The sequence below is a fragment of the Balaenoptera borealis genome, assembly GCF_965194805.1.
Source record: "Balaenoptera borealis genome assembly, chromosome: 5".
Classification (NCBI taxonomy): domain Eukaryota; kingdom Metazoa; phylum Chordata; class Mammalia; order Artiodactyla; family Balaenopteridae; genus Balaenoptera; species Balaenoptera borealis.
Genome location: NC_138862.1, coordinates 88,536,737 through 88,564,548, shown reverse-complemented (window position 1 = coordinate 88,564,548; position 27,812 = coordinate 88,536,737). Strand labels below are relative to the sequence as shown.

Below are 27,812 nucleotides of genomic sequence, written 5' to 3'. Positions count from 1 at the left end.
TGAAGACAGAGAGGTCAGGGTATTTATTTCTCTTGCTCCTTCTCTGCTGCTCTGGCTATGGCGTCTGTTGGCAGTCTCTCCTTCATAGCCACTCTGGCTCTCCCTTCTCCACCCTCAGACTCAGGGAGGAAAAGAGTGTGTCACTCTTTTTTTTTTTTTTTTTTAAACCAAGGAAGAGAGAAAGACAAGGGCTTCTTTTTTTTTTTTTAAACCCCACATTTGTTTATTTATTTATTTATTTTTGGCTGTGTTGGGTCTTCGTTTCTGTGCGCAGGCTTTCTCCAGTTGTGGCAAGCGGGGGCCACTCTTCATCGCGGTGCGCCGGCCTCTCACTATCGCAGCCTCTCTTGTTGCGGAGCACAGGCTCCAGACGCGCAGGCTCAGTAATTGTGGCTCACGGGCCCAGTTGCTCCGCAGCATGTGGGATCCTCCCAGACCAGGGCTCGAACCCGTGTCCCCTGCATTAGCAGGCAGATTCTCAACCACTGCGCCACCAGGGAAGCCCAAGTGTGTCACTCTTGCTAGACCTTGACTATGTCACCATCCCTTACTGGATCCTCAGAGCCAGCCCAAGTCTCTGTAAACAGACTTCAGAAAAGCCATCTGCAGTTAAACTCTTTTGAATGCGCTGCCTTGCTTTCAGAAATAATTTAAAGGAGTTTTTTTATGTGGAACACAGGTTATACATATTTACATGCAAGACTGCCTTTTAAACGTTAAATTACCTCTTCTTCTTCATCTTACCAAGTCATTACAGCCACCTTGGACTTAGAGCAGCCAGGGACCTCCATAAAGGCAAGGATGTTTGCCTTGATTTCCAGTATTCTAAGGATGGTTCCAACTGAACTGGGTTAAAAATGCATTTTCCCCTGCTCCTAGCTATATTGTTTTGATTACAGAAGTGCTGTGGATCGGCATGTTGGTGGACACAATAAAGATGTTCTCTTCGCCAGTATGCAGTTCACTGCACCTCTTCTGGCAATAGTTATGATTCCCAGTGTGTACATAGTACACTCTAAGCTTTGGTTTAGTTAAATAAATGCACAGAAAATTAAATAAGGGCCGCAACATAAAACCATCCTACATAAAATTGGATCATTTGGGGAACTCAGAATCACAGTTTCTAGTTGGAAGAATCGTTATCAGAACTCTTTCATTTGATAGTTCATTCAATTCTAGAAAAATTTTAGAAAAAATATTTAAATTCATTTTAGTTTCTGTCAAAATCATTTCATTTTCCCTTTTTAAATATTATTTCTACAACTCATCAGAAAAAAAAAAAAGCTACAAGAACAGTTCTAAAATTCCAAACTGACAGAAAAGCATATTATCCCAGTACCACATATAGGAGAAACTTAGTAAGTAAAGTGTTTCCTTTTGTTAATAATAATGATGACAATGAGTGAACTAGGATGTGATGTTTGCGCTTTGTCTTAAAGTATAGGCAGGTGTTAGCCAGGAGGATGGGGCTGTGCAAGGGCAACTCAAGCAGAGGAGACAACGCAGGCAAAGGAGCTGAGAAAGAAGTTAATGTAGCTCCTGTGAGCTATATCCTAGCAGTTCAGAGTTACAGGAGCATAACGGGTAAGCTAGCACTAAGAAAAACAGAGGAATCTGCTTCCAGCTGTACAGCTTGGCTCTTCTCACTAGAAATGCCACCCAGCTCAGGGCTGGAGAATAGCCATAATCAATGAAATCTAGGTTCTCAACTGACCAAACAATCATGATCAACCATTTGGGGATCCCTATTTCCACTGAGTCAAGAGTTATTTAGCATTTGTTATACTCTAAGCACAGTGATAAGTGATCCTATCAAAATCCTAAGTAACTTTAACTCAAATTAAATGGTCATTATGAACCAAGGTCAATGCATCTATTGAACAATCTCCACCACTTTTGTCCCTTCCAAGAACTAGTTTTTGATTCTCTTCCAGGAAGTCTGAATCCACATAGCATCTAGAACAATATAGTTCAAAGTAAAAATGGGCTCTGCACTGATGAATGTGAATCTAAACAAGGGGTAGCTTGTGGATAATTTAGCCCCTCCGTTATCTTCATCAGTAACCAGCCCCCAGACCTCTCCCCCAAATAATCACACAAGTAAGTAAAAGCAGGATGCTTATTACATTAACACAACTTCAAGACCATCACCTGTCACTCAGCACAGCCAGACTATCTTCTCTAAACTTCATCTACATAGAAATGCTACCTAAGTAGAATTTCTGCCTAAAGTGTTGTTTTATTTCTAATGTGGGAGCTTTGGGGAAGGGAAAACGGTCTCAGAAATTAGAATAAAAGGTAAGAAAGAAAAAAAGATATGTTTCTGCTAGCAAAGAATTTATATTGCAACTAGATTAGTTTTAAAAGTACTTAATAAGAGACAGTCATAAGGGCCCATGCTTAGAAGAGCCACCCTTGGTTTAATGCACTGCTGTCGCCATTTTGAAATTCTTTATGATTTTTGAACAAAGGGTCCAATTCATTTTAAACTGGGCTCCACGAATTAAGTAGCTGCTCTTGCCTGTAGGTGACATAGCAGCCCTCAGATGTGTGTTCACTGAGTGCACAACTGGTCAGAAAAAGCAAATGGAGAAAGACTTATGCCAGGCTTACAGTAATATTTTGGAGTCAAATAATTTCAGATAATATTCTTTCTGGGAAAACACTAAATAAATAAATAATACCAATAAATTAAAATTAAATTCTGAAATAATCTCCCAAGATGGTTCCAAAAAATTAAATTAACCCACTTTTGCTCTGCCCTTTCTTCTTTGACTTAAGTAGCTGGTAAATTACCCTCAATCTTTGTCACTGGTTCAGCCTCTAGAAAGATTTAGTACCACAGAGAAACAAAGAAATAAGCACCTACTTGTCTGAGAATTCCACAAGGTGTCATCTTTGAGCTAAAATGATAAATCCAATACTGGAAGATAGTTTTCATTTAAAAATTGAAGATTCTAAGCCTCCATTTTGAACTCTGTGGGTTTGGATCTATAGTAATACAGCAAGTCCCATCTGTTGCATACTTAGTATGTGTTAGGCACTTAACATACATTATTTCTAATCTTTAAAATAACCTTGTATTGATTTAAACTGGCATTTTACAACGGAAAAAGCCAAGATTCATAGAAGTTAAGTCAATTTCCCAAAGCATACAGCTAATAAGTGCCAGAGTCAATATTCAAAGACAGAACTAGCTGAGCCCAAATTCTGTGCAATTTCTGCTTCACTGCACAGTCTCAAAGTATCAAACAAAGAAAATAGGCAAAGGAGTTCAAAGAGTGAACAAAAAACAAACTCAGGGATCTCCCTCCTGTCCAGGCTCTATTCTACCCTCGCTAAGTAGCGGCCGTAATGCCACACAGGGCCCAAGAAGCATCAACCTAGCAGTTGCCGTCTCCTGAGTTTGTGAGCCCAAGAGGGTCACACACCAGGGCCACTCCCAGGGATATATAAGTCCTGCAAAGGGCGTTCCAGTAAAATCCCATTTGTTTTGATCATCATCTATTATTTTTATATAGTGTCACAGATGATGCTGAGAATAAATTATGGACGTTAATACTACTGTTGCCTACAGATGTTCCTAACTGGGAAATCATCTGCAAGGCTTCCTGCTGTCAGGAGCCTCTCTACACCTGTGACTTCTTGACCAGACCTGTAAAATCTTCCCCTCCCCTCTAAAGCTCTAGGGCCATTCTTCCCTTACTTTCAAGGTAATCCAACATCAAGTTCACTCTGCTGGTTGTTCTGATCAGCACTGTAGCTGAGCCTTATTCCCAAGATAAAATGTCTCTCTGTATCAGATTCTTGTCATTTGGATCCATTGTTTTGTTGTCCTGAACCTGAACCTCTTTCCTTGGGAAGGCAGTAAAAAGCACAAGGATAAATATCTCAGGCTCTGAGTTTGTGTCCTGGTACCATCACTTTTACGGTGACCAACTCTCCTGGTTTTGCTTGAGACTCTCCTGGTTTTAGCATCAAAAATCCAGTGTCCCAGGAAATCCATCAGTCAAGGGCAAACTCAGATGGTTAGTCACCTTAAATTCCTTCCTAACTTAGGCACCTTGAACAAGTTACCTAACCTCTCAACACCTGACATGTAAAATGGGCAAAATACTAACATTTACCCCATCAGGTCATTGTGAAGATCAAATGAGGTGTGTACACAGTACTTAACATACAATAAGCATGCAAGACACTTTAGGTGATATTACTCTTGACCAACTCAGCCCAAAATTCTTCCAGAGCATCCAAGGCTGGAGGGCTGCTCTGCTCTTGCCAATACCTTCCCAAAGAGAGAATTCCTGCTCCAGGGCCTGAAACTTGGGGTCCATCCAGATCTTGCCATCTCTTGCTTTTTCCATATTGCTTGTCCCTGTACCATCATCCCTCCTACTTAAAAAGCCTCTGGGAGCTCCTTGTTTTGAAGCATCAGTAACCATTTTGACAGCTCACACTCCCCAAAGCCTCAGTGACCACGAGAATGTCCCTCTCAAGGAGGCACAGCCAGTGATCATGGGGGACAGTAAGCAAGGTCTACCCTGGTGGTGCCTAAAACTTGAGAGTGGCTGAAAATGTACCCCTTAATTCCATTCACTCGTATAACATGGATCTAACCTCGAGAATAATTTTGTTGACTTGGTCAATAATTCTTCGCAATCCAACTGTATCTAATGTCCTGTGTAATTAAAGATCTTTCTTCAACCAAGCATTTAATGGCTGTCATGTTTGACTGCACTTTGACACATATATCTTCATCATCATTGCAAAGATTGCTTTTCACTCCTTTATAGAAGCACTGTGTATAATTAGATTCTGTTTCATATTATAAAATACATTTTTCTTTGCAACAAGAAAAAGGAAAACATGGTTAAAAGTATTGCCTGCTGTATTTTCTTTATCCATCTTGTGTACACTTGTATTTATGTTCAAACACGTTAAAAATATATGTACATATTGCCTCACTTTAGGACAGCTTGCCAAGACATTCTGGCTATATGTTATCTACTACTCATGAAATCATAACCGAGAGTCTATGACTGAAAATTGTATGCTTTATTTCTATCTTCTAAAGAGATACTTGGAGGTTATATACCCTTTTCATAGGATACCATCTCTTACTAAATTTTTAGACTTTGCCATTTTAAGTAAAATCAATACCTTGGGACAGTAATATCTGTATTTGGTCCTTTGCTTCCTCATCCAAAATGTCTTAGTCATCAGCTGAATGCCTGATTTGCACAGGAGAGCCTGTTTGGATGGTTTTCAATGCAGATTTCTGTGTAGCTCAAGTATAGCTTCTTCACAAGTCTTGACTGATGTTCTCACAAGATTGCAGAGTAGACTTCGCTCTCCCCCTCCACCCAATCTCTAATCCCTCTCTGAGAGAGGAATACAAGACAGCTTCTCTGAGAGCTGCAGTCCCCACTGACTCTGAGGGAGAGACTCACCTATCTACACAACAGCTAGGCCTGTTCTCCCAGCTGGCTGCACAGGAGCAGTCCAAAGGAGCACCTGGAGATTAGTTCAGTTGTTGAGGCTCCAACTGAAGTATGTGCTTCTGATGAAGCATCTGAATCTGGATTCTTGATCCACATGTCACACAATTTAATAGAATCTCTCAGAAAATTAAGGTATCACAACATATCTCCCTATTAACTTCCAACCTTCAGATTTCATGACACAATGATTTAAATGGAGTTTGGACCTAAACTATGTAAATCACAATATACATGGTGAAGAATAAGCTTGTAATACTGAAATCACTTGACAATTAGGCTCTGGTTTCTGGAAAAGTCAATCAGGAAACTGCATAGCAAAGATAATGATGGCAGGAGCTTGAGGGTGCAGTGAGAGAGGAGAACTTCAAGATACTTTCCTTTGACATGTTCCAAGCTGACTCTGTCGGTATTACTCAGCAGTCAAGATTGCCAATATACTGTCAGGAGCACCAGAGACAACAGAAAGCACCCGCCTAATGGAATATAGTCTTATAGTCTAATTCTAAGTCAATCAATCAATCCATTAAAGACTCCTATAAAAGTGATTGTATCAACACTATACCAATGCACGTTTTCTTTGTCATGAACATGTATGCTTTAGATATCCCTGGAAACAAAGCTTCTTGTGATACAGAATTCTAGACCCTTAGAATATCAGAGCTAAGGACCTGTCCAGCCCTCTCATTTAAGAGATGAGAAAACAGTACAAATTGTGAGGTGCAGGTTTATCCAGATAGGTCCTAAACTCTCCAGCAGGGTTCCAGAAATAAGAGTTTTCAATATTAGAAAGAAGAGAAGGGGGACTTCATAGGCTTTAAATGTGATCATCATCAGTAAAAAATACTCATTGCTCTTGATCTCTGAATTATTGGACCAGTTTCAGTCAACTAAGATCATCATTAAGTTTGAACTTAAACCCAAAAGGGAAAAAGAAAGCTACATGATCTCAAAAAGAGAAATACATGGAAAATTTTCCAACTCATCATCCACGACTTTTTGTACCATTATGCATCCATAAATCCTAATTTTACTTCTGTGACCTATATCAGCACACTCCATTTGAATTGGCTCTCATTATTATCTTAGATCTAGCACAGAGTTCCTAAAGTACCTCTATTTCTAGAGGACATGGAAAGTTTTTGAAAGTCAGAAAGTTTTGTGCAATCTCACACTGGTCCAATAACGTCATTGTTTCAACATTAGGGAGAAAGATTCAGGCAATTTTAGATGTTTATGTATACAAATAGCTCCCTAACAGTCCCCTTGACCAGATAGCATAGAAAAAAACATTGATTTATTGCCCAGCACCATCCTATCAATACCCAAATGAGCTTCAACTTCTTTAAACTGTTGCTCAAATGTGTTGCCATTCTGCCTATAATTTCTCTCCTGAAGAAATTCTATTCCATTTATTCAGAGATTCTAACATTTTCATATATCACCTCTGCTAGGAATAATTAGTTACTAAGAAAATGAGTTGCTGATTCTAAAGAACAACTTAAGGATCTGGCAACACCAATTGTAACAAGTATCCCAACCTTTAACTCTGTGGATTAATCACTACCAGAAAGAAACACAATCCCACACTGGATAACGTGTAACTAACAATGATATAATTAAGCTTTAGATCTTTGTATAATCTTGTTCCATTTCCAAATTTGTTATATGACTCATTTCCAAGTCAGAAGGTCATCTCTGCCCACAAAACCAAAGTTGATAGCTTCCCCAAAAAATAGGAACATCAAAAAAGCCCTGGATCCCTCAAGGGTAATAATGGAATAAGTTAATGTAGAGTAGAACAAAACTTGTCTACATCTGACTTATCGGAAATGTTTCCTTTCAGGGACCAATTTACTCATTCTTTAATTCATTTAACAAACTTTTAGTGAGCACCTACTCTCTTCCAGGCACTAGGTCAACATCGGGAATTCAAAGACAAGTAAGGTACGTTCCTTCTCTCAAGAAGCTCATCATCAAACAGACAGGTTAACAAATAATTACATTGCTTTACTCACATCTATAACCTACAGTAAATGCCTATGTAATTGATGAGCAGACTACCTAGATCAACCTTCAACCCTTACAGTACTTATTGAATTGGTATTATATAATCTTTGCATATCTTCTCAAAGTCTAACAATTTCACATTTTAGATGATTCTTTCAATAGCATCTAGCCTTTTATTAAAATAATCAATCCCTTACCACAAAGGTGCCCCAAGTTATTGATCATCCAATTTCACATCTTACAGGAATTTATAACCCACCCCCCTAAACACACATACATCCAAACACACACACAGCCTTTGTTTCATAGCCTGTCTAGTGAGGGACTCTCTTGAGTGCTACATGTTCCTCCAGTCTTCAGACACCACACCAAGAAGAGGAGTAGACAATGAGTTCACTTGTCACTCGATATCCCGAGTACACTTTGGAAACATCAGCTAGGCCTGATGACCTCAGGAAGACTAATAATAGTTAGACAAAACCCCATCCATAGGACTGGGGTTTAGAGGCATGAATCTTTTACTTGTAGAGATGTTATAAGATCTAGAAATAGTTATTGTTATTGAGCCCTTATTATGAGCCAGGAACTGTGTGTTGAGTATTTAGCAGGTATTATTTAATCCTCACAAAAATGCTATTATCCCCATTTTAGAGATAAGGCAACTGAGGCCAAGTAACTTGCCCAAGGCCACACAGTAGTAAGTGGTGAGAGCCTGATCAAAATCCAAACAAGCTGACTTCATAGCCACTCTATAACAGGACAGAGTTAGAGAAACTGGAATCCAAGATCTTAGGATGACATTGTGTTAAGATACCTGAATAGTGAACTTAACATATTTCCTTTGAGGACAAGATTGTCCTTAGATTTTGGCAAAAGCCACGTGTCATGGGAAATATCCATTAGCCACACAGTTTTGTCTTTACCTTAGTAGATCCTGATTTACACAAAGAGTCTGCTTCCAAATTCTGCTCTTTCTTCTGTACCATGATGCCTGTTTATAAAGCTTATCTGTGGTACAGATATAGAAGAGAGTGAAGAGTTCTGAAAGGATTGGACTATAAAACTGGACTATAAAAAATAGATGTTCATGTTTCATCATAACTGGCTTATTAAAGTTAACCAAAGTTGCTTATTAAAGTTGCTTTCAGCTAAATGTGGAATGACTGGTTGCACTGGAAGAACATTTTTATTCTGCTTCTGAAACTTGTAATACCTTGTCTATTAATGAGGATATCGTTCTGAGTGCTTCATGTTTAGACTAGTACCAACCCCCATTCATTACCCTGAGTTTCCACTAAAGTGAAGCCAGAGCCAACCATCTTTAACGTCCAGAAATGAGCCTCACAGACACATAGAACTGTGTCTAGTTGAGAGCTGCGTGGCAGAGAGTCACAGGACCCCACCGTGGTTAATGACACCAATGTGAAGTCCCATGTCTGTCATCTGGGGGAAATGTTTGTGATGATGGCATATTCCTCCTCTCAATTCTCACTTTCCTCTTAAGGAAGACTGCTCATTTATATCCTCTGAGGATGCGCCTAACAAGATGGATGTACCGTCCTCTGTTTAAGGAGGGAGAAAAAAAGGCAATTGCAGGAGTTCAAGAAAAAAATTAAAGCTGAATCATTCCCAGTAATCTCCCAAATTTATATCCCTCAGTATCACAAACTGAATTACTTCTATAAACATTAGTTTAGAAAACGAACTTTTCTCTTACAGCTGCATGGTGAAGAACCACATCACATTCATACAGTAAGGATTTTATTTTCAATCTAATGTGTCAGTGGCAGTTTCCAATAAGAAAAAGCAATTTGCTAGTCTAGTCAATTACAATTTGTCCTTGGATGAAGATGACAGCAAAGTCTGTGCCTCTGGTTCATTGAAAACATCAGAAAGATATCCCCAATACTCAGTCTGTTCCCCTATAAAGTTAAGCATTAAGGAGGTGATTAAAATTCAGTTTAACTTTGGTAGCATATCAAGGGAAAGGCATTGCTATCTGATGGTAGGAGCAGGTTTTCAGAATTGTCCAAAGCAACAGTGGCATGCATTTCAGTGCCTCCAGTTATATTCTCACCAGGAAGCCTTTATTCTGTACCCTGAGTGTATAGGGCTACTTAAGGTATCTACACTACCGTACATGGGTATATTTAAACATACAGCCCTTGTTTTATTTGACACCTCTTTTGCTAAAAGATGACCCATGACTAAAAATGAGAGGTTTGGAAAAGAACGACTCCTGACTATGCCATTGATTTCCTATGTCATGATCAGAAAATCATTTTGCCTCTTTTTGCCCAAGCCATAATGTTAGAACACATCTGAAAGCTGATTTGTGAGGTTGCTATGATGATAGGATTAGATAAGAAAAGCAGATCCAGGATATTTGCCATTAATAGGCTTTTAAAGATGAGTAAACTGATGGCTCTTGAATAATTAATTATCCAAGACAACAGTTTTGAAATTAATCTACCACTATTATATCAATGCAATACCAGATTATTAGTGTGAGGACATAGGAAACGTTGATTGATAATTAAAGACCTTTCCTATATCCTGGCCCTGGATTGATGAACAGGAAATTAAGCTTAAATTATTTCCTCCAGTTCAAGCATCAGACAAAAGTCCTGGGGAGAGACATGATCTGGTCATTCATTTACTAATTTAGCAAACCTCCATTGAATGTTTACTCTGCCTGGCTCAGGTGCACTAGAGGAACAAAGATGAGTAAGACTTGACTCCTGCCTCAGAGGATTTACAGAAGAGTGAAGGGGATTCACCTTCTCTCAATGCTCTAGACACATGTGCCCTCACCTGGATACTCACTCTCTATGTGTCTGCCTACCAGCTCTCTGTGCTGGTCTCTCTGTGTGGACCCACTCCATTTCATTCTTTACCTAAGTCACCCCTATTCATCATTTTAGCTTTATGCCTGGCACATGGTATATGCTCAGTAAGTATTACTGAATTCATTATAATACAATATGAGAAATTCTCAAATAGAGGAGGAAGCAAAACATCTCTGGGGCACTGAGACCACGGTAAGGCTGCCAAGGAAAGCTACAGAGAAGGCATTTGAGTTGGTGATATTTGAGATGGATTTGAAGGATGAGTATAGGTGAAGGGTGAATAGGGACAACATGAGAAGAGAGCTGTAAAATGGTGAGACAGCATTAAGGAAAGTTGTACCAAACAAAGGGAACACCATCTGTACATGCATGAAGATATAAATGAGGATGCAACATTGGCAGTTTCCAAGTTCCAGGTGACTAAAACATAGAGCACATTGAGGACAGTACAGAATGGAAGGTACATTTGAGCTTTAGGTCAAAGGCCTCACTTGCCATGGTTAGAAGTATAGATATTTTTCCTAAGGTGATAGGAAGTTACTGAAAGTTTAAGTGTATCAATTGAGAGTTAGAGGCAAACCAAACACATGAAAAAAGTAACCACTCTAGCTTAAGGTGATAAAAAAGAATTTATTAAAGAATATTAAGTAGTTCAGAGACACTCTGGAATGGACAGAGTGTCTAGACTTGGAGGTTCAAGCCAAGACTACTCACCTCCACTGAGCACATATTCCAGCTGCCACACCAATGACCCTGGGAACTCATTGACACAATTTCCTCCAGTCCTTTCAAGAAAGCCATTTCTGTCACCCTGGACAGAACTGAATTCCACACAGCACTTTCTTTCTCACCTTGCTGTCTTTCAAATCAGAGTCTTGCACACATTCTTCTGAGTGGTAGAGACCAAGTCACATGCCAGCACCATGGCTGCAAGGGAGGCTGGAAAAGTGAGTTTCTAGCTTCCACCTGGGCAAGAAGGACCCATAATGTGGGAAATTCCCAAACATAGAAAAGATGTTCTAAAAGGGCTAAAAGGACACAAATCATGGAACTGTCCACTACCATAGGGAAGAGCATAATCAAACTTATAAGAAAATTTTCAGTGCTGACAGTGGACAAAGAACAGAGTGAATACAGAGCTAGGATATAAAATCCTAAGAGCAAGGACTTGTTCTTTCTTCTTCACTGCAGGAATAATAATGATTCCTTCCACATAGAAGGTGCTCAATAAATTATTTTCTCTTTTTAAAATTAAGGAATAATTTACATACAGCAAATTTCACCTTGTTTGCAAATTTTGACAATTGCATACTGTAGTATAACTACTACCACAATCAAGATGTAGAATGGGGGGCTTCCCTAGTGGCGCAGTGGTTGAGAGTCTGCCTGCTAATGCAGGGGACACGGGTTCGAGCCCTGGTCTGGGAGGATCCCACATGCCACGGAGCAACTGGGACCGTGAGCCACAACTACTGAGCCTGCGCGTCTGGAGCCTGTGCTCCGCAACAAGAGAGGCCGCGATAGTGAGAGGCCCGCGCACCGCGATGAAGAGTGGCCCCCGCTTGCCACAACTAGAGAAAGCCCTCGCACAGAAAATGAAGACCCAACACAGCCAAAAATAAATAAATTAAAAAAAAAAAAAAAGATGTAGAATGGTTCCATCACTACCAAAATTTTCTTGTGCTGCTCTTCTATAGTCAATCTCTCAACCCCAACCCCTGGCAACCATATACATGCAGTATGTAGCCTTTTGTTTCTGGCTTCTTTCCCTTAGTGTAACACAATTGAGATTCATCATATTCATTCATGTTGTATGTATCAGTAGTTCTTTTTACTGCTGAGTAGTATTCCATGGTAAGGATGTACCAAAGTTTATCGATGCCCCAGGTGAAAAGCATTAGGGTTTCCATTTTGCATTAACATAATTTTTCATTTCATTTGGGTAAATACCTAGGAGTGAGAGTACTGAGTCATATGATAAGTGTATGCTTAACAAAAAAATTGGAAAACTGTTTTCCAAGGTCATGTACCATTCTACATTCCCACCAGAATGTATGAGAGTTCCAGGTGCTCCCATCCTCATAAGCACGTGGTATTGTTATTTTTTTAAGCCATTCTAATAGGTATCTACTAGTACCTCATTGAGGTTTTAATTTTCCTAAATACTAGTGACATTGAAGATCTTTTCATATTCTTACTTGCCTTTAAAATACCTTTTTGTTAAAATATTCAAATATCTTGCCCACTGTTTTTCAGTAAATATTTAATTAATTTATAAATAAACTGATATTAGAGATATTTAGAAAAATAAAATAACCTCCACCTGGTATAACTGGACATTGCTAATGAGATAGAAGGGAGGCATTGAGGATGATACCAAACTTTTAGGTGAATGTTGGTTAAGAAAGTTTAACTGACTGACTTAGTAAGCATAACCAAAGGTGGCTATTCCAATGCCCTCCAATTAATTATTGTCATTCAGTAATCTGTAGTCAAATCTAAACTACATGGAATAATGCTCTTCTTAAGTTTTCTGCATTTGCAAAAACAAATGAACCTCAATTGTTTTTCATCTTCTGCTTATAAGAGAAATAAATAAATCTCAAAAACCAATCCCATATCATTCCCCAGAAAATCCTGGCAGTGGCTCATTTCTTTGCCCTCCAAAGTAGTACTAAATCAAAGAAAGAGGAATGTGAAATGGAGAGCTGTGGGCCCTGGAAGTTAATTAAATGGCTGATCCTTTGTAATCACCTTCTCTACAATGAAGAATGCTGAAAAGCAAGGTCAGGAGATGGTACTTTTTTGCCTCCTGAATCACTGAAGAACCAAAGGTTCTTAGATAGTAGGGGGTAGGTGGTAACTGATGGAGGAAGAATTCCTTTCTTTCCATGGAACGGCCAGATTATGAATATAACACTGTGAGTTGCATCTGAGCCAAGAAAAATCAACACTCCACCAGGCCTTTTGCTGGAGCTGGGATGAAGCTTACCAAATGGCCAGAGCAGGTGACACTCAAGGGAAGCTTGAGCCAAAGGATGAACATGGGTCTGCCAGGATTGGGGTGCTTCATCAAGGATCAACTAACCTTGGTCTCCAGTTTACACAGTTCTGGTAGAACATCAGACACCAGGGTAAACCAAGAGAAGAAAACAAAATATGGAATAGGCAACAGAGCATTACTGTGGAGAATAACATTGGTTGAAAAAAATACACTGTGCCTTGAATAAGCCCAAGAAATATTATGAAAAGGCTGGTGAGTGTGGCTTCTCTCCATTCTCAAGTGATTCTTCCACTGGGGGGAAACAATAGTGTGAGGACCTCAAAGACATTGATTCCAGCCTCCACCCCCTCAATAATACAAATGACAGAAGGGCGTAGGAGAGATTTATGACTCCCCTATGCATAGGAAGTTGTTTAGTGGCATCACTGGAATTAGAAATTAGATCTGGTGATTTGCTACTCAGTCACTTGGCCAGAAATGTCAGCTGGGAAGAATGCAGCCTCAGCAGAGGTTCAGTGCCTGGCACTTTCTAAAATTTTGTTCAAGTCTTTTTTTTTTTCTTTTTTATAAATTTATTTATTTATTTATTTATTTAGGCTGCATTGAATCTTCGTTGCTGCATGCAGGCTTTCTCTAGTTGCAGCGAGCAGGGGCTACTCTTTATCGTGGTGCGCAGGCTTCTCATTGCAGTGGCTTCTCTTGTTGCAGAGCACAGGCTCTAGGCATGCGGGCTCAGTAGTTGTGGCGCACGGGCTTAGTTGCTCTGCGGCATGTGGGATCTTCCCGGACCGGGGCTCAAACACGTGTCCCCGGCATTGGCAGGCGATTCTTAACCACTGCGCCACCAGGGAAGTCCCTTGTTCAAGGGTTTTGATGAAGTTTTGCTTTACCCCAACTCCATCTCTGCTACCAAAAAATTAAGTCTTATCAAAGAACTTATTAATAATTTTTAAAACACATTTTATACTTAGTATGATGAACATTCTACTTAGTGCTAAGGCAAGAGAAAGGAGAGGCAAGAAAAGAAACAAAATTAATAGAGAAGAATCTCTGTAGCATGGTCTGGTGGAAATGACTGCTTGTGTCCCAGATTTGCCGTATGTTAGTTCGTGAACTTTAGCAAATTATTTAATATTCTTGAGATTCAATTGGTTTTCCTCTAAAATTGATATACCTTCCTTTTAGGGTTATTTGATGGCTTCTCTGAATCTCCAGGATTGTGCACATCCTGGGCGATACTACTTGAGCAAAGAACCAGAAGCATCTGTAAGAGAGAAATTTCCCTCTTCTTGGAGCATCTGTTTTGGTCTATATTAAGTAACTTTAATTATTATTATATATCAAAATAAATACACAGAAAATGGATAAAAACACAAAATTCAGAAGAATATTATAATATAAATTACAGGATTTTCAAACATTTGGAGGTCACAGCAAGTCACTTTACCTATGCCCTCAGACATATTCGCTTTCCAACAACAATAAAAAAAAAAAAATCACACTCAGTGATTGTGGCCATTCAGTAAAGTGGTGAGTGTGGTGGTATCCATTCAGTAAAAGGCTTGGGAAAGGAAACGCTCTGCTTAGCACATGGCATCCATACAGTTTCTTTCCTTCCTCTGGCAAGTTGTTCTAATGTGGGAGACTAAACGTGTTGTGTGAACTTGACACAGCTTGAAAATTACACAACTAATTAAAATTGCAAAATGACAGCACGAATGGAATCACAGGCCATAAGAGAGCCACAGAAAGTGAGTGGGTACAATTTCCAGCTGAGGTAGAGGTCTGGTGAGCTTTCAAGCTCTTCTCAGACTGGAACGGGGACAGGAATACACAGAGAGAAGCCCATAGTTGCTGGGGCTTGACTCACAACAGAAATAACAGTTTAAAGATCTACAACAGTCCCCTGTTACTGAGAGGGCACAGGTTCATATCCACAAGGGCTTGCCCCTGAACCAGATAACTGCCCATGTTATTCTTCTTTGGTAAATCAAAGCCATCAATTACCACCTCCTAATGCAGCTGCTCCAGGTGCTGTAGGACAGACAGGGCTGAAAAGAATAATCATTGGCTGCGCCTGGCTCCTTCTGGAATTGTCTACTGCCAGTAATGGTGTCAGACAACTGATGAAGGCACTGTTTAATTCCTGCCCCATACCAAGCTCGGACCCCAACCAAAAGCTGTCCAGGGCCTGTCATTCATCACCCGGCCACGGGCATCTGACCCTGGAAGACTTTTGCACAGCCTTCATGGAGGTGTAGAAACAGGATTCCCTTGTCCTGCTGCTGGTTCTGCAGTAATTAAAGCTTCCTTCACTACTCCCTCCTATTAGTCTCTCCGTTTTAATGATACCGCAAACACAGGTGGGTGTAATGACCAAACTCAGAATAAACGTGCTCCTATAAGCACCCAGATTAAGCTAGCAATTTCTAGAAGATAATTACGCAATGAAATGTTTTAAAAAAGATAGTCTTGTAAGCAGAGGTTTGAATCATTGACAAATAGTTGGTAATAACTATTAGAAAACATTTGTTCAGACAACTAGTGTTGATTACTGCTTTGAGCCAGGCACGGTTCTAAACTACACCCCAACGCTCTTTGATAGTTGTGCATGGGAATCGAATGTGAAAGAATCATAGGTGTTTTAAAAGTAAACAATTTGTACATCCTTGTAAAGAATAGGTTCAAAATACTTGAGAAAATGAAAAGTATGTCTTTCCCATGACCATCACTCCCATCCCACTATCAGTAATCTAATAATTCTCCAGTCAATTTTCTCTCTGTGTGAAATGTGTGTGTTTAAATATAAACTAAGTACTGTTTTTTTCTTTTGACAAAACGTTGTTATACTATACACCCATTTCCTTAACCTAATGTTTTCATTTAATAATATATCGTGGACATTTGTCCATAAATCATAGATATCTTTTTTAATTCATTTACAGCTATATGATATTACACTAAATTAATTTAGCATGTTCAATTTCACAGTTTCCTCTATCAATGCAGATTTACGCTGTTTCCAATTTTTCCCTATTACAAATAAGCCATCCATGAGTACCTTTGTATTTATAGCTTGTGTACTTGTGCAAATATCTCTGATGGATGGCTTCTAGAAGTGAAGTTGTTGAGACCATGAGTATGCATAATTTAAAATTATTTTTAAATGTTATACAGAGTACTAAACTGTCCCCCAAAATAGTTTAACAATTTATACTCTGACCAATATTATATGGAAGAGCTCAATTCCTCCCACCCATTTTAACATTGGACACTATCCATTTTGTGAAAATTTTGCCAGTCTAAAATTTTTTTTAAATACATGTCTTAACAAGCATTTTTGTTGTCCTAAATAATATTTTCTAATCACTATTGGAGGTTGGTCATTCTTTCATTTGTAGACCATTTTTATGTTTGTTCTATAAGTTACCAATTTGTATCATTGGCTCTTCCATTGGGCTGAGCTCCAAGAGACAAAGCTTTATCTTTTCACATTGATTTGTAGGAGCTTTGTGTAAAGTAGAGATATTTGCCCTTAGTCTTCCATACATCTTTCACAAGTTAGTTTTTCTTTTTTCCCTATTTATTTGTTTTCTTCTGCCTTGTTCTCTATCTTGTATGTTGTATACTTTCAATAATGCCGGCTCACCACTGGCTGTCTGTTCTCATTTAAAAGCAAGTGATTTTAAAACCAACTAGAAGCTCTGGATATAGAGGTGGGACTGCCAAATGGTGGACTTCATGGTGAGACCCTAAGGAAAGCTGGTTTTCCCTTGAAGAATCCCAAAATGTCAGTACATTCAGGCCTTTTCTCTGAAGCTGTCCAGTTTTCCCAGAAAACAGTCTGTGTCTGCTTGGAAGAACTGGTGAGGTCAAAGATTTTCACAAACATCCTGGAAGCCCATCAGGGGAAGTGGGCTTGAGACTTTACTTTTCACTATTCAGATATTTACCTAATTCCCCTGTTTTCAGCCTGGGGTCTTACCACCACCTGATCTCCCTAAGTCAAGAGTGGGATCTCTGGCCAATTTCTCCAGAGTATAAGCCCACCATCTCCTACTGAATTGAGGAGGTGTATTCATCTGGCTGCAAAGACTAGGGGTGGGAACCTCGGGGTCTGACTATCCTGTTGGGACCCTTCAATCAAATCTCTAGGATTCAGGCCATACCTCACTCTAACCCAGCATGGTCCCTGGTGCCTCGGATTCCAGAATCACTATAACGCTTTTCAAGATGAATTCCCATGCACGTGGTTGGCAACCCATTCTGAAAGCACGTAGGTTTTTAACCACTCTCCAGCTGTCTGCTTTCCATCTTCTAAACACTTACTAAAATCTCATGTCCACTATTGTTTCTGCTTCTGTTCTTTTTGTTCTCATGGGTTTATGCCTTTTAAAATCCTCTACTGTTGTTTTAGGAAAATGAGGTAGGAAAAACGTTAAGGTTCTGTGTCCAATTTTCCCTGTCTAACTGGAGTTTTCTCATGTAACTTGTCTTAAATGCAGATGTTCCTGAGAGTCTTTACCAAGCAGAAATCATTAGCAATTCTCTTTAGTTTATTTGTCTCATTAATTTATGTAATAATTTTTCTCTTTGTTTTTTATTGGAATATAACTGACTTCAATATTATATTAGTTTCAGGTGTACGACATAGTGATTTGATATTTTAGACATTACAAAATGATCACTGTGATAAATCTAGTTACCATCTTTCACCATACAGAGTTATTACAATATTATTGACTATATTCTCTATGCTCTACATTACATTCCCATGACTTATTTTTTAACTGGAATTTTGTATCTCTTAATCTCCCTCACCCATTTCACTCATCCCCTCATCCCCTTTCTCTCTGGCAACCACCAGTTTGTTCTACTTATGACTCTGTTTCTGTTTTGTTATGTTTGTTCATTTGTTTTATTTTTTAGATTCTGCATATGAGTGAAATCATATGGTATTTGTCTTTCTCTGACTTATTTCACTCAGCATAAGACCCGCTAAGTCCATCTGTGTTGTGTGACAACTTTTCTTAAGGAATCCTTAATAAATGAACAGGGAAATGTTGGGACTAATAGGAAAAACTCTGAGCTGGATTCAGGATACAGCCTTCAGTTTTGATTCTGCCACTAATTAGCCCATTTTCTTAAAGAAGTCTCAGAGACTCAGTTTCTGCATCAGCAAAACAAGAGGGTTTAACTACAGGAGTGGATTTTTGAATGAAAGATGTTTGAGACTGGTGGCAGGATGATTCTGGAACACAGGGAATGCCTCAGAGAAGTAAGGGACTCCCAGGGCACTGAAGTTTAGGATGCAGCTTCACCAGGAGGCAAAACAGTGCTGTAGAATTTGGGAATTTGGAATCAGAGAGCCCTGTGTTCAAATCCTCAATGCATAAAATACAGCTGTGTAACAGCTGTGCAGTTCCTGACAGTCTCATTTTCCTCATTTTAAAATGTAATTATAATATTTTATAGGACTGTTGTATAGATTAAGGAATAAAGTACCTGGCACATAGTATATAATTGGTAACACTGGTTGGTTAGTTAGTTAGTTAGTTAGTTTGTGTTTAATGCATCCTTGCTGATTTGCCATTTGGAATTCTCCCCGCAGATACTTCTGAACAACTTTTCTGATACGCCTCTATTTTCTGAAGCCCGAGATTCTCTCTCTGTGGTCTGATGCACAGGAACCCAACCTAACTCAGGGTGGGAGCTTGGTTACAAGGTATGCTGGAATCATTAAAATATTTGTGCTGCTGGAAAACATGGGGGGAACTGCACGTCAGTGGGCCTGGAGCTAAAGAAATGGATCTGGTGATGGAGCTGCCCCTTGAGGGTCAGCATCCAAAGGTTCTGGCCAATCTGATTGGTCTGCTGTCAGCATCAAAAGGTCCAATTCAATAGGTGAGGTACAGCCCCAGAGGTACAGACAATGCATGAGCCTTGGAATCAGGGGTGCAGAGACTCAGAGTAGGCAAGGCTATTGGGAGCCGTGTCAGCCTTTCTCCAAATACGGTGACTAGGGATTAAAAAATCAGTGCCTGAGGAAAGAGCAAGCGAGAACAAGGCAGAAAGAAGGCCAGGTCACAGCCACGTGTGCTGAGGCTATGAGGACAGGGTTGTGGTCGTGACAGGAACTTAGAGGTCCAACAAAATAAACTGAAGCAGAAGGCCAGCCAGTCAGGGTGGGTTCAGTAACTGCGTTAAGAGAAGACAATGGCACATTATGCTTGCACATGTCCAGGGATCCCAGGAGATTCATTTCATAGGAGACATGCAGCCAGGACTAAAGCCACTTTCCTTTGGGTCCAGTGTGCTGCCTGCCTTGCCCTGGATCGTTCACTCACAGTGCGGGGCTATACCTGCGGGGCCGGCTGGGTTGATCTGGGCCAGGCAAAGGACAGACAGAACCATTACACCTGTGTTGACTTTGCTGCTCAAACAGAGCACAGCAACAGGTAACTGCATTTTACCAGAAAGTGAGGGAGGACCCTGAGAAAGGGCTGCGACTCTTTCAGGTGCTGCACAACATACATAAAAGAAAGAAAAAGTGTTAGGGGAGACTGCTTCATGCTTGCCCTTTGCCTGGTAATTCTCTTCTCCAAAAGAGGAGTAGCTGAAAGAAGAAAATAGCTAGCTCAATGTACTGAATAAGAAAATTTCAGAATTTGAAATTAGAATTTCATGGAAGAGTATGATCCCCGGCTCGTAAGTTCACTGAGACTAAGCTCAGAAGCAGCCAGTCTGTCTGGCACTTTTATCAGAGGCTCCAAATGCTCGGTTTTGTGGGCATCAGGCTTCCGACGGAAACAGGAAAGGGTGTTTATTTAATAAAAGACATTTTCTTTTAATATTGGTAATCAAGTTTATTAACATTCTCAAAGTTGATTTAAAAATGGAATTTCAAAGAGCTGCTTCTTTTTCAATTACTCAAGCTGACAGACCCATTTTTGACGTGTCATTGCTGATGGATTAGGTCAGTCAAATTGCATTAGATTGTAAGTGCGGCTCAGCACAGCATTAGTCATATAATTGAACAGGACATACATATCAGTGATGAGTATACCAGAGATGCTGTTTTCTGGAAGACTTATGCATCTAAACATCTATTTCTCATCTCTAATTGTTTTTCTCAAACTTCATTTTCTTAGTTTTGCTTTTCCTCATATTTCTCTTGGTTTCTTAAAAGCTTTTCCTGCATAGTTGACTTCCTCTAGTTTGTCCATTCCCCAGAGACAACTGATTAGTGAAAAAGCTTCTTTTCCTAGCTTACCTTGCTCAGGTTCAATGTGAACACTGCAGGAGAAGAGTGCATACATGAATGGCTTGGCTTACCTCGTCAAAACTCAAACAGCATGACTGGAGTTTCCAAGACTCCTACTGCTGAACCTACTTCACTTGAGGGTATTTCCCTTTAAACAACAAAAATTGATTCAGGCTATCTTTTTTAAAGAAAAGCCCAATGGTATGATATGTGGTAACTGAGGGCGTTGAAAAGACGACTAAAGAATCAGTCTTTGAAAAGAACAAAAGGTCTTTTGAGGTGTACATTGTGGGGATGTGACTCTCATAGGAGCTCCTTCGTTTTCAGGTATTCTGCTCTATGTGCTAATTCCAGAGAGAGGTCTGGTGGTCTTAGTTGGGTCTTTCCCCACTATTTGAATAAGGGAAAAAAAGAGCTTCTTGATTCATCATCCTACCAAGTCTGTATTCATTGGAGGACAGGTGGTTCCCAAAGTGGAAGAGGTGAGATGCTTGGCCTGCAAACCCTCAGATATTCAATGCAGCCCCAAAGGAGCTGGTTCCCGTGAAGCCAGATCCGGCAAATAAAATGGTGTGCTAGAATCTCAGTCCCACATGAAAACAATGAAGCCATTACTAAAAGTACTAAGTGATAAGAGAAGCTGAGGATAAGCACCAGGTCACAAACACCAAATGAAGATGGTAACGATACCTACTTTTATAGAGTATGTGTGAGGAATACATGAGATAATGCCAGCACATGGGTGTATACTATAACACCCAATACTTAGTAAGCAGTCATGTGTGTTACCCTTCTTAATACACTCCCCAGATTGTCAAGTGGACATTATTTCTCTATAACTTATTCCTTTCAGATGTTCATACTCCATCTCTCTTATCGTGGAAGTTTTCCTGCCTAAGAGAAGCTGTATTCAGAAGCCCCTGTTAGATGTCTTCATGGTTAGGGCTGGAGTACAAAAGAAACAAAATGGTTCACTTTGCCCCCTCTACATTAAACTTGACCATCGTCATGCTAAGCACACTTCCCTCCTGTCTATCTGTTACTCTGGACTTCAGAGCACCATATAGAATAAAGATGTGGAATAAACATTTGACTGAGGTGGGAAGAGAGGAAGGGGAAGAGGAGATGAAAAGTGGATGAGACCAGGAGTGACGGGCATGGTGAAAGCTCTTCGAGAGTTTGCAGATTCTTAGAAGCCAAGAGGAAAAGTAAACTTACTCAAAAGTGCCCCTGACCCACAATCCTTAAGAGTCCAGCATCCTATGGCCAGGACCCTTTAATGAGCAATGGTCATTGAAGGCACCAGACTTATAGGACCAAGACATATGGAGCTTCCCAGCTGCCCAGTTTCAACCTAAGAACTGCAGAGAAATGTTTGGTTCCTCAGCGTCAATTAGCCTCAGGCTGTTAAAATTCTACCTCTGCTGATTGGAGAATCGCTAACAACTTTCTCTTCTCCAAAGGCCATTTAAACTTTTAGGAGGTTGTATTTCTACCAGGTCAATATTAATTGGAGCTGGTGCTGACATCTGTAGATACTGGAGTGACAGGCATCACAGTGACTCCTGGTCTTCCTTCTGATCTCATCCAGAAATATGTCCTTCCCTTGAGAATAACAGTTCTTACCTTCTCTTTCTCTATGACTGATTATAAAATTTAGCTCATTATTGTGTTATATGGTGCTGTAAAATATCTGGGGAGAAAGTTCATATTATAGCTTGTCTGAAACCCAAAGAATATAAAGCATTGTTCTTGGCAGAGGAGATACAATTATAGTGACTGAATTCAGGAGACAGCATGTTTTTCATAGTCTAGGGAGAGAGTACAATCTTAGGCTTTATGAAATTTTAATTAAATGAATATATAGGCACAAATAATATATAGCAACACAATACATACAGACTTCCAATTGATCCCCAGTGAATTTCCTGTTCTTGAGATGCCAGAAAGGGAAATATTTGACAGATGGGCCATCTATGCAACACATGACACTGACACCCTCAATTTGTTTCATATACTACAGGAAAGTTGAATCCAAAACTACGGTTGTATGATATAACTGAATGTGCATGTATTTATTTAAATAATATACACATATAATCAAGAGAACCCTAAATACAAAACAGTTTTTAGACCAAAGTTCCTTAAATGTCCAGGATTTAATTTGTAACTTAATTCATAATAACTTTGCTATTTGGTCACATTTGATAACCTGTTTCACAGGCTGCATCTTGTAACTAAATTATAGAAATCAAAACTTGGCAACCATTATATCTAAATGGAACCTCTAAATGGGGATCAATTCTATTACCTATGAGAAAACTGGATTTTTCCCAAGTTTGTGTAGTCTACCTGAAATCTTTCAAAAGATTGACTTTAATAATTAATTGGACATCATGAAGACAATCTAGTCTACATAGCCAACAAAGATTCAACTCTACAAATAGTAAAGATGCTACTCTTTAATCATTATTAATCTTCCTATTTAAAAATGAAAGACACAGTCATATGTTTTGGAAGGCCTCTTTGCTTCCAAATAGGGTTTTATCAAAAAAGTATCTGGATTATTTACTGAACATTTTACTTGTCCTAATAGTTTGGCACAAGGAAGATAGCCTCACATGCGGCCTCAGTTCAGAAGAAGTATTTCATCAGGAGTTTGGAGCCCCCTTGCTCCTGTCACAGCTCTAACTTCCAGCCCCAGTCACTTTGGATAAATCAATAAGACCTATCGAGGTCCTGCTTCCTTCATCTATGAAGGGAGATAATAATACCTCCCTTGCTAAACTGAGTTATGGTGTTAGAGCCAAAAGTGATCAGAGATGGAAATTCACCTGACAGTGATTATGGGCTGTAAAGCAAGTGAATCTACATTTGCAACCACAATTCCTAGTTGTTGCAAAGCTCTCCAGATTGTCTGGCTACCCTATTACTACCCAACAATGTAAAGCCTTTTGCTTTGAAAAGCTCTTACAGGTCTTCATCTTCTCAAGAGATAATCTCTCCAGGTTTCTTGGTATGGCTAATCAGTGGAATTCTGACATTTCCTGGTGTGAAGACAGGTACTAAGTTTTATGCGGTTGAGAAGCTTGTCTCCCAGACAACACTGACTTCTTCCCATCTTGCTCCCTCAGGCCCTGGCCCTTCCCCTTCTCAAATATCAATAGAACCTCACAGCTCTCCGAGAGGGAAAGCTGTCCGTGCCTATGCAATAGCTCGGGAACCAGTCACTTTATGTGTCAACGTGACATGTCTAGACATAACTGGCTTTATTGTTTGGAACTGACTTGGAGATGGGGCACTGAGTGCCTTCTGGACAGGTGGTAGGTGCTAATGAATGAGATGGTTGCCACGCAGATAAACTAGGCTGGCAGGGAGAACAATTAAAACGATCTTGTGGCAATGCCAATGTTATTTTAAAATTTAATCATGCTGTAGGGTGGCTTAATGGGAATTTCTTTTCCATAATAAAGAAACCAAGCCAGATGCCCACGCTGTGAATGAGCTTCTATCTACATGACACAAAGCAAGATGCTGTTCTGATAATGAATCATGTTAATTCATAAATGTAGACAGTAGAGCAGCATAATTCAGAACCCAAGGCTGGGTTTTCTCACTCTGATTTATTCCATTAAGTTTGTACCTTAGTGAAGCCAACCCAGTAATTACAAAATGTCTTCACTTTTACTATACAGACTCAGGCTGAAGAGGGTTATACCATGGTTATGGGTGAAAGAAATACGAACACATGGGAGAACTATAAGAACCAATTGATCAACTTTTAACTTCTAAACCAAAAGAAAATAGTTCTAATAAGCCATATTTTCTGATCATAATAATTAGTGTGGTCCTAAGTAGAATAAAAACGAGTTATCTGGGACTTCCCTGGTGGCGCAGTGGTTAAGAATCCGCCTGCCAATGCAGGGGACACGAGTTCGATACCTGGACTAGGAAGATCCCACATGCCATGGAACAAATAAGCCCGTGCGCCACAACTACTGAGCCTGTGCTCTAGAGCCCGCAAGCCACAACTACTGAGACCACGTGCCACAACTACTGAAGCCTGCGCCTAGAGCCCGTGCTCCTCAACAAGAGAAGCCACCGCAATGAGAAGCCCGCGCACCGCAACGAAGAGTAGCCCCTGCTCCCCGCAACTAGAGAAAGCCCGCGCAGCAACGAAGACCCAACACAGCCAAAAATAAATAAATAAATAAATAAATAAATAAATAAATTTATAAAAAAAAAAAAAGGGAGTTATCTTTACTAGGTAACACCATTAGTATGAGACTAATTGATTTTTCACTTTTCGGTATGTGCAAGTGAGTAGGAGCACAGAGGCTAAGATCTTTCCCTATAGGACAGGAATCAGCAATCAGTGTATGGCCTGAGGGCCAAGTGTGGCCCGCTGATTGTTTTTATGCAGTCCATATGTTAAAAATATTTACTACATTTTTAAATGGTTTTTAAAAATCAAAAGAAAATATTTTGTAATAGGTGAAAATTATATAAAATTCAAATTTAAGTGTCTGTAAATAACAATTTATTGGAACACAGCCACACCTATTCATTTATGTATTATCTAGGGCTGCTTTTGTACTACAGCTGTAGAGGTGAACTGCAACAGAGACCACATGGCCCTCAAAACCCAAAATATTTACTATCTGAAGATTTATAGAAAATGTTTGCTAAACCAATGCCCTAAAACCATCCTGCTGAGGTTCAAATCCTGCTCCACCACTGATTAGCTGGGTGTTCTTGGGCAAGTTAGACTTCCTATGCCTTAGCTTCCTCATCTGTAAAATGAGAATTACACTGTAGCTACATATGTTATTTGTGAGAGCTAAGTAATTCAAATGTGTAAAATATGCTTAAAATAGTCTGTGGCACATAGTAAGTATTCTACAAGTGTTATTTGTCATTGTTATTATATTTTGTCTTCTAAAAAGTTCAATGATTACATATTATGCTGGTTTGGAAAATTGTCAGGAAAAGTCTTTATTAAGTAAGAAAATAATTGAAAATATGAAATTGATTATAAACATTGTTTTATGTAAGTTCGGCAAATAAAAATGTATAGGAAAAAATAGTATACGTGTGTTTATTATTCATGCCACCACCCTGCAATGTTCTTAGCCAAAAATCCTAGTATAATTTTGAAGCCCATTGATCAAGACTGAAAACTATAATTAGGCAAAAACAGTTGGATTGGCACATTGGCTATATTCCTTAAAGATAGGATTAAGGCTCCTCGAATTATTTCCCTAATAAAATACATAATTAGGTATTGATTACTTGGCTAAAACACCAGTTGCAATTTAAAGAGTTATGATCAATTGTGTCAGCTCATTGTGCTACCTTAAATATTATAAAACATAGGACAAGTGCCTGGAAAGCTAAAGATATTTTCATTTCAAATCTTGCACTAGAGGCTTTTAAGCAAACATTGTCTTTACTCCTATCTTGAAGCAAATTTAATCTAGGTTGAAAATATATATGTTTAAGAAAAAACAGCAAAGCAAAGGTGATGGTAGAATATAATGGTCAACATAAAAAAGTTCTTTGAAATTATTAATGAGTGAAGAATTAAAAATGGGTAGAGAATATAAATGTCAAAGAATGCAAATGATAAATCAAGAAAGAACATAAATGGTATATAAATAATAAATCACTGTTTTCATGATTAAATTAATTCAGATTAACATAAGAGATACTTGCTTATGGACTGGAAAAGATTTTTCCTAAGTGATGATAATGCTGGGTAGAATAATTACAGCAAAGGCTGACGCAATGTTTCCTGGGGACCATTGTTTTCTAAATGCTTTATACACATCAACTCAAGTGAACCTCAGAACAACCACCTAAATTCAGTATTATTATTAGAGGTATTCTAACACTATTTTACTAAAATAGAAATGAGGGCCCAAGATCATACACCTAGTTGGAGGTAGAGCTGGTATTTGAACCCAAGCTGTCTGGTTCCACAACTGTTGCTTCCAACAAGTATGCTATTGGTGCAATGATATGGATACACTCATACTTTTTCAGAGAAAAAAATATACGCTGTGAGCTAAAGACAGGTAAAGAGGAAAAAGGATGGTCTCCCTTGATTTCCTCTCCATCTTAACCTCTTCCAAGAGCATATGTATTCTTATGTCACAGCTCCTCCTAGACCAATGGTAAATATGTTTTCAATGATATTATTAAGACAATATAACAAAAGTCTTGCCAAGATATATAATAGCAGTTTCTGTCAAGTCAGAAATGCTACACAAATACACTCTGGTTGTTCCTAGGTTTAGGCCAGAAGAGCAATCACAAATTAAAGTTATAGATGAATTTTTTGTGTGTTGATATGCACACAAAGAGGGGAGGGACAAGTATTTATAGATACTAATACTATAGAGATTATAGTTTAATCTCTATACCATGAGGAAGTGGAATTCTGATAGGTGTCGTTGGGAGCTGGGGTACAAAACCAGGAGAGTGTGGAAGGAGGAACAAATATAAGAGCAGTAAAGATCACTTGAGCAGAAAAGGGAGAGGACAGCCTGGATAAACACTGGGGTCCGGAATTAGAGCTCACAGTTGGTTTTATGTGTTCCTTTAGAATGACATGTAAACAGAGAAGATCAAAGGGTTGAAGACAGGACACATTGCCTAAAATTTGTCATTAATATGTTGGGAAGCAGCACAGAGTGATCCACATCATGTGAACCACTCTATGTTTACACAGCTGAAACCTGATGAAAATACACATTAAAAACACCTATAGGGGCTTCCCTGGTGGCGCAGTGGTTGAGAATCTGCCTGCCAATGCAGGGAACACGGGTTCGAGCCCTGGTCTGGGAAGATCCCACATGCCGCGGAGCAACTAGGCCCGTGAGCCACAATTGCTGAGCCTGAGCATCTGGAGCCTGTGCTCCGCAACAAGAGAGGCCGCGATAGTAGGAGGCCCTCGCACCGCGATGAAGAGTGGCCCCCACTTGCCGCAACTAGAGAAAGCCCTCGCACAGAAACGAAGACCCAACACAGCCATAAATAAATAAATAAATAAATAAATAAATAAAAACACCTATAAAAGAGAATGTAAATAAACACCTGGCCACTAGGTAGAGCCACAGAGAGGAGCAGGACGCAGATTTTCAAGAAGGGGCAAGACCCCGGCATGTGGTGAAAGATGGCAGCAT

General features: G+C 39.4%; 1 long non-coding RNA gene across 1 annotated transcript; it reads right to left on the bottom strand.

The window, feature by feature from the left end:
* Positions 1 to 216: 216 nt before the first annotated feature.
* LOC309629818 lies at positions 217 to 27,812 on the bottom strand. Its single transcript, XR_014245238.1, has 2 exons — positions 27,698 to 27,812; positions 217 to 27,391 (listed from the first exon to the last, which is right to left on the bottom strand). It is a non-coding gene; the product is annotated as an uncharacterized lncRNA (long non-coding RNA).